The 6,552-nt window shown below is 45.6% G+C and overlaps 1 pseudogene; it reads right to left on the bottom strand.

Moving 5' to 3' along the window:
- Positions 1 to 250: 250 nt before the first annotated feature.
- On the bottom strand, positions 251 to 717 carry LOC121442968 (annotated as a pseudogene).
- Positions 718 to 6,552: the final 5,835 nt, after the last annotated feature.

Raw genomic sequence — 6,552 nt, 5'->3', positions numbered from 1 at the left:
TGGACTATATTGAACAGTTATTTGCTGTGATATTGATTCATTTGTTTTAGAGACAGGGCCTCATGGAACCCAGGATGCTCTCAATCTATGCAGCCAAAGATGGCCTGGAGCTTTGACTCAGCCCACCTTCACCTACCAGATGCTGAGGATTTGAGCTTGCACCACCATTTCTTTTCTTTTTTTTTTCTTTTTTTTTTCTTTTGCTGATACAAAGCAATTTCTTAACAGAAAATAACTTGAGAAGTCCTGTTCACAGACGGCGACCACGACGACCCCCTTCCTTCGGGTGCCGTCAGAGGGAATGGGGGTGACATCCACAATCCGCCCAATCTTCATCCCTGAGCAAGCAAGAGCTCTGAGGGCTGATTGGGCTCCAGGTCCAGGGGTCTTGGTCCTGTTTCCTCCTGTGGCACGGAGTTTGATATGCAGGGCAGTGATGCCCAGCTCCTTGCACCTCTGGCCCACATCCTGGGCAGAAAATAGGGCTGCATACGGAGAGGAATCGTCTCTGTCAGCCTTGACCTTCATTCCACCCATCACCCAGCAGATGGTTTCCTTGCCAGAAAGATCGGTGACATGGACAAAGGTGTTATTGAAGGACACAAAAATGTTGCAGATACCAAATACATTCTCTCCTTCAGCCACGTGAGGCCCAAGGCTGATGACTTGTTCTTCCTTCTTTTCCTTCCCCTTGCGAGGTGCCATCTCTGAACGTCGTCTCCGCACCGCCATTTCTATATACAGTGCTGGGAATTGAATCCAGGGCCGTGTTCACACTAGGTAAGCACCCTACCAGCTGAGCCCTTGGTATTAATGCTAAGTACTCAAACCCAAAAAGACTCTCTAGATTAGGGTTATGGAATGTCAGCCCTAGTGAAACTTCCAAGGCAAAAGGAGCAGCCTAAATTTATTCCAGTCCTCTGCCCCAGCTAATCAGGGGCCAGGGTGGTTGAGATCTCCTCTTTGGTAGTTCATCCTTTTTGGACTTGTCGATGGACATAATCTTGTGACTTCCTGTCATTACAGTGGATCTCCAGGAGTCAAGAACCCAAACCATGGCTGTCCCAGGATTGATCCAACAGAGCCAACCTTCCCCTGAAAAGTAGATTTAGAACTAGAAGTTTCTTTCTTGCCTTTTTTTAAAAAACAAACAAACAAACAAACAAAAAAAAAAAAAAAACCAGGGTCACAGAACTTAACCTGATCTGCCAGAGGAGCTTTCTGCCTGGAGGATTTAGCTGACGGGTGGAAACTCTTATCACAAGAGATGGGTGTGGATATAGAAGTGGCTGGAAAGGACCAGAGGAGTGTTCCTTGGGGAGCATTCATCTACAAATGGGGTGAAGCCCTGTACCAGGTCTCCGATGGCCCCTCCCACTGTCCATCAGGTTATCACCCCGACAAAAGCAGAGGGGGAATAGGGTCCACAAAGTCAGAGTAGAAGAGGCCTGAAAACATAGCCCAGTGGACTAGTGGATAAAGTGTGTGCGACTGTGAGAGAAACAGCAAATTCTCAAACTGCTGGCGTGTTGAGTAAGAGGCTAAACCAGAAGGGATGATTAAGTGAATTGTTTTTCTACATATTCACAGTCGACAGGCTGAGTGGAAACAGAGCATTCAATTATGAGACCCTGTCTTTAAAAAAAAAGTTCTCACCCGTTTATAGTCCCATCATGCTTTGGACTTCACAACCTTTCGATTTGATTCCCAGAGGGAGTGTTTCCTTTAAGTCCCAATTTATTCCTAAAACAACAATTCTCAATTATTCTCTGGGTGTCAAAACTCTGCTAAAACACACAGAGAACGCACAGAGCAGTTTATGAAGGAAATCTCTGGATTCCTAGGTTTCAAATTCCCGATCTTCTGAAAAGTCACAGAAATTCAAATAATGTACTTACAACAGGTTTGAAGGCAATTATCCTTTGCGTCTAAGCAGCAGTCTGGCTAGAATACATGTTTTTGTCTCCCAGAGGGGTTGCTTTGGAGGAATCCAAACCATGGCGGGAGTGACGGTGTAGGAGGTGTGTTTAGACCACCGTAGGATGGAGAGACGGCTTGGATGCAAAGCACCTGCATCGCTCTCCCAGCGAACCTGAGTACAATTCCCATTTCAGCTAGGAGTTTGGCTCACAACTGCCTGGAACTCCAGTTCCAGGGCCATCTCAGGTTTCTGTCTTCTTTGGGCACCAGTATTCACATATGGCACACCCCTCACACACATACACACACGTTAAAAAAATAAAAATAAAATATAAATATAAAAAATATATACTGAAAAACTATAAGCCAGGCATAGTGTTACCTGCTCTTTCCTCCCAGGTATTGGGAGGCAGAGGCAGATCAATTTCTGTGAGTTAAGACTAACCTGGTAGTAGTGAGTTCTAGGTCAAACAAGGCTACATAATGAGACCTTCTCTTTTAAAAAATAAAATCTAATTTAATATCCCACGAACATTTAATGGGATTTTCATTTTTATACCTGCAAAGGTTACTGGTGTGTGTGTATGTGTGTGTTTGTGTGTCTGTGTGTGTTTGTGTGTCTGTGTGTGTTTGTGTGTGTGTGTCTGCATCTGTGCACTCACGATATATCATTGCCAGTGGGAAACCTGGCAGCTGCATCTGTTTCTCCAGGTGTCCACCCTCAACTCTAATTCTTCAACAGCTACAGCCTCGGGGCACTTCAGCTGGGCTTAAATTGCCCTAGAAGCCCACCAATCTGGGAGCTGGAGAAAAGTACTTGGCTGCCTTGGGAGGAGTCATAGGAAAGGGGACGGGGTGCTGACAAGGGTGTTCTTTGAGATAGACAGAGGTGGAATTTATTACGATAGTCTCAGAAACAGCCACTGTTAGGAGCAGCTATTTAGCTAATTTAATCCTTAAACTCACCCAGGAAAGGGAAACTTGAGACAGAAAAGCTAATCACTTGTAAGGTCAAATCAATTAACCAATAATTACCAGAGCCTGGGTACAGACTCAGATTGACTCAGGCTCTTCCCACCAGCTAAAATTGCCTTCCCACTTCCTCCTGGCCTGTCACCTGCCTTGCTACACCTCTCCTTGGGAATGAAACCCATTCCATTTGTCTCAGGAAGGACCCGTTCTGAACGACCCTGGTGACAGTACTAAAACTCATTTACTTGTCTGTCACTACTCCCTTCAGGACTGTAGTAAATGTCCTCATCCGTAAAGAGGCGATAAGACAAGCGGCTGCTTTCGACTATAAAACCCAGTGAATTTTTTTACATCCATTCCCCTCCCAGCAGACAGGCCTCCTGATCTTGTGGCCTCTTCCCAGCTCTCCCCTACCTTCCGCGTAGTCTTTTCTGACCTGGAGCTAGACATATGCTCCGCTGAGACACGTACTGCTTGCTGTCCATCTTCCGCTGGCGTAGCTCATCTTACTCATTCTCTTTCTATATTTTATCAGAACCTATCTGAATTCCTCACATATTTTAAGCCATAAAGTATTCTTGTTTATGAAGGAGTACAATATATGATTTAATTCTTCCGTGGGGGACAGCTGTTTGTTCCCATGTTTGGCTTTTGTTTTTGTTTTTTTCATGTTGCAACAAACACTCTTTTGTTTGCTTCCTTGTGTATATGAAGTCTTTAGAAGAGTTCAGAAGTGAGACTCCTGAAGCATAGTTGGGCACTGACTGGATGTAGGAAATGATCCCCCACAGTGGTAGTGCCCCACATGCTCCCACCAGCAGTGTGTAAGGGTAGGGTTTCCCACATTCTCATCGATAACCAGCAAGTTTTAGCATTTTCCAAGCTGACACCATGACTGCATTCCTTGAAGACAGCACACTTTCCGTTCCTTCTACATCATCTCCCCTGACAGTTGTGGAGTTCATGAATGCAGAAACCTTGTGTAGCTCAGTTTTATATTCTTCCCATGAAATTTGTTGAGCCCAGTAAGTACACAACAAAGAAATACCAACAAATACATAACAAACAGAATTTATTCACCTTGATCGGGGAGCTGGGGTGCCCCACGAGGGTAGGGATGAAGATTGCTGTTTCCTCATCTGGGCAGAGGACGTCAGAAGGAATTCCAATAAGCTACAGAGAGGCAATCTAATCTACAGGGCAGCAGTTGGCCTATGGACCAAACGCCTACAAATCTACAGCAGACTAGGGGCAACCATTTGACCCAACTTTTGACCGTTTTGCCTGCACTTCTCACGGGCTGTTTGATTATTAGGAGGCACTGTTTCCCAAGGCTCTGGAACCATCTTTTGTAAATACCAAGAGGTCTGTCTCTCAATGGAACACTCCCACCCCTGGTTCAGATCTACTAGTAGGCTCTGGGTAGAACCCCTGTGTCCCTTAGACTAGGGTGCTGCATGACTCTGGTATATAACACCCCCTTCTGTTGCCCCAACAGTCCCTCCAGGGTGACTCATTTTCTAAATAAGCTCCTTGTGGTTTTGGTTTTGACATCACATGTGGAAGAATGAGTAATTTTTAAAGAACAAGAATTATATTTGATCAGAATAAGACACACAGTGCATATTACTCATGGTTTTAGGTCAATGGGTCAACTCTGGTGACAAGCCCACCAACCTCTCACCCTCTTTCCCCTTGGCTAGGTTGTGTATACCTTATTATGTGGTTACCCTATGAAAATTTGATAAAATTCTTTCTTCTTCTTCTTTTTTTTTTGGCAGGGTTTCTCTGTGTAACAGTCCTGGCTGTCCTGGAACTCATTTTATAGATCAGGCTGCCCTTGAACTCACTGAGATCCACCTGCCTCTGCCTCCCAAGTGCTGTAACTAAAGGTGTGCGACACCGCCACCCAGAAAAACTATTTCTTATCGACCCTACAAGATTAAATAAAATACAGTTAAGTGATTAAGGCCATATGCCCTACTGTGCTATTGCTTGGCTTTCTCTTTGTAGTGTGCATGTGTGTATGCTTCTGCATGTGTGAACACATATATGCAGGTGTGCATACATATGTGTGAACACATGTGGATGCCTGAGGTTGACTCTGGATGTCTTTCTTCTTTGTTCTCCATGTTATATATTGAGAGAAGGTCTCTGGCTGAATCTAGAACTGTCTGAGCTAGTCAGGATAGTCAGTTTGCTCTGGGGACTTCCTGTCTCTGACTCCCACACTTTGGGATTATAGGCAGGCTACCATGCCTACCTGGATTTTCTTTCCCCTCATGAAATCTGAGGATCCAAACATTGGTCTTCATACTCGTGTAGCAGGTGCTGTACCCGAGGAGCCACATTCAGAGCCCCCATTGTTTGGGTTTAGATCTTAGTTCCACCGCACGGCCAACTGGACAACCTTCAACAAGTTATTGGATTTTGGAGCACTGTCATTTCTTCAAACAAAGCCTAAGATGTGTGGCCCTTCCCCTTCACTATCTCCCTGTATGTATCCAAATTCCTTTCCCATAGCTCATGGCTTTATACCAGACCCCTTTGTATGTTTACATCCTCAAGTTATCATTTCCATTGGTATATATGTATGTTTTGGATCTAATAACTTCTTTGGATCTTCATTTGTCTTATGAAGACACACAAGTAGGTATAAAAACAGAATGCATATGCTGACCTAGGATGCAGGCAGAGAGACAGTGCTTGCCTAGCGTGAGGCAGGCCCTGAGGCCCTAGGTTCCATCGGGGGGGGGGGGTGTAGGGAGAGAGATTGATTCCGATTCTCCTTGTCATTTGTTTGGCTGTCTGTACCCTAAGTGTCTAAGTATTTGTACTGTGCAAGGAGGGATGCCATTTTTGTCTTACCTGCTTCAGTCCTTAGACTCTACAACACAGGATAGATGTGGCGCAGAAAGGGGACCTGGTACCACTGAAATTCATTCTCCAACCTCCTGGAACCCCTGCTTGTGAGCAGGGGTTCGACAGTGGCATTTTAAGGAACGTTAACATGTTGAATTCATATCACATACAGGGAATTGTATAGCTAAAATGCTAACACATTGATTCTTCTTAAACATGTGTACATGTGAAATTTATCTCCAGAGCATTGTCTTTGGAAACTTCCTCAGGGAATTGTGAGGACGTCGGATAAAATCCCCCAGAGCCCATCCCAGCAGCAGCCTTCAGGCCCCCTGAGCTACAGCTGGGGGACCACATCCACCAGAGTCAGTTGCTTCTGTCTTGTTGGCCCTGCCCTGGGGACTGTAGCTGAGGATACTGATGAAAGACAGGGAGTGGGCCCGACTTGGCCTGTGTGATGCACAGCAGAGTCTGAGCTGACTCAAATGGGTGGAAATGCCAAGCTGTTGGTGGAAAGCCGGTGGTTCTAGGATAGACAGATCCACTGGGGAGCTGTCAGGAGTGCCAGTATGTGATTTAAGGTACAGACAGTCTCAGCACAGACATAGACACCTGCCATCTCACACACACACACGCACACACGCATGCACACACACACACACACACACACACACACACACGCACACAGTTTCACCCTCCTACACTTTTTCACTCCCTACTCACAAACGCACCATCATGCTCCACGTATGTGCTTAACCTAGACGGGGCAGGGTTGGGGGACCTCAGGGCTGAATCAGA

The sequence above is a fragment of the Microtus oregoni genome, unplaced genomic scaffold (genome assembly GCF_018167655.1).
Source record: "Microtus oregoni isolate MIOR12 unplaced genomic scaffold, Mior012 000002F_ref0000024, whole genome shotgun sequence".
NCBI classification, from domain to species: Eukaryota; Metazoa; Chordata; class Mammalia; order Rodentia; family Cricetidae; genus Microtus; species Microtus oregoni.
The sequence above is the reverse complement of the archived record's forward strand: the minus strand, read 5'-3'. Positions and strand labels throughout refer to the sequence as shown.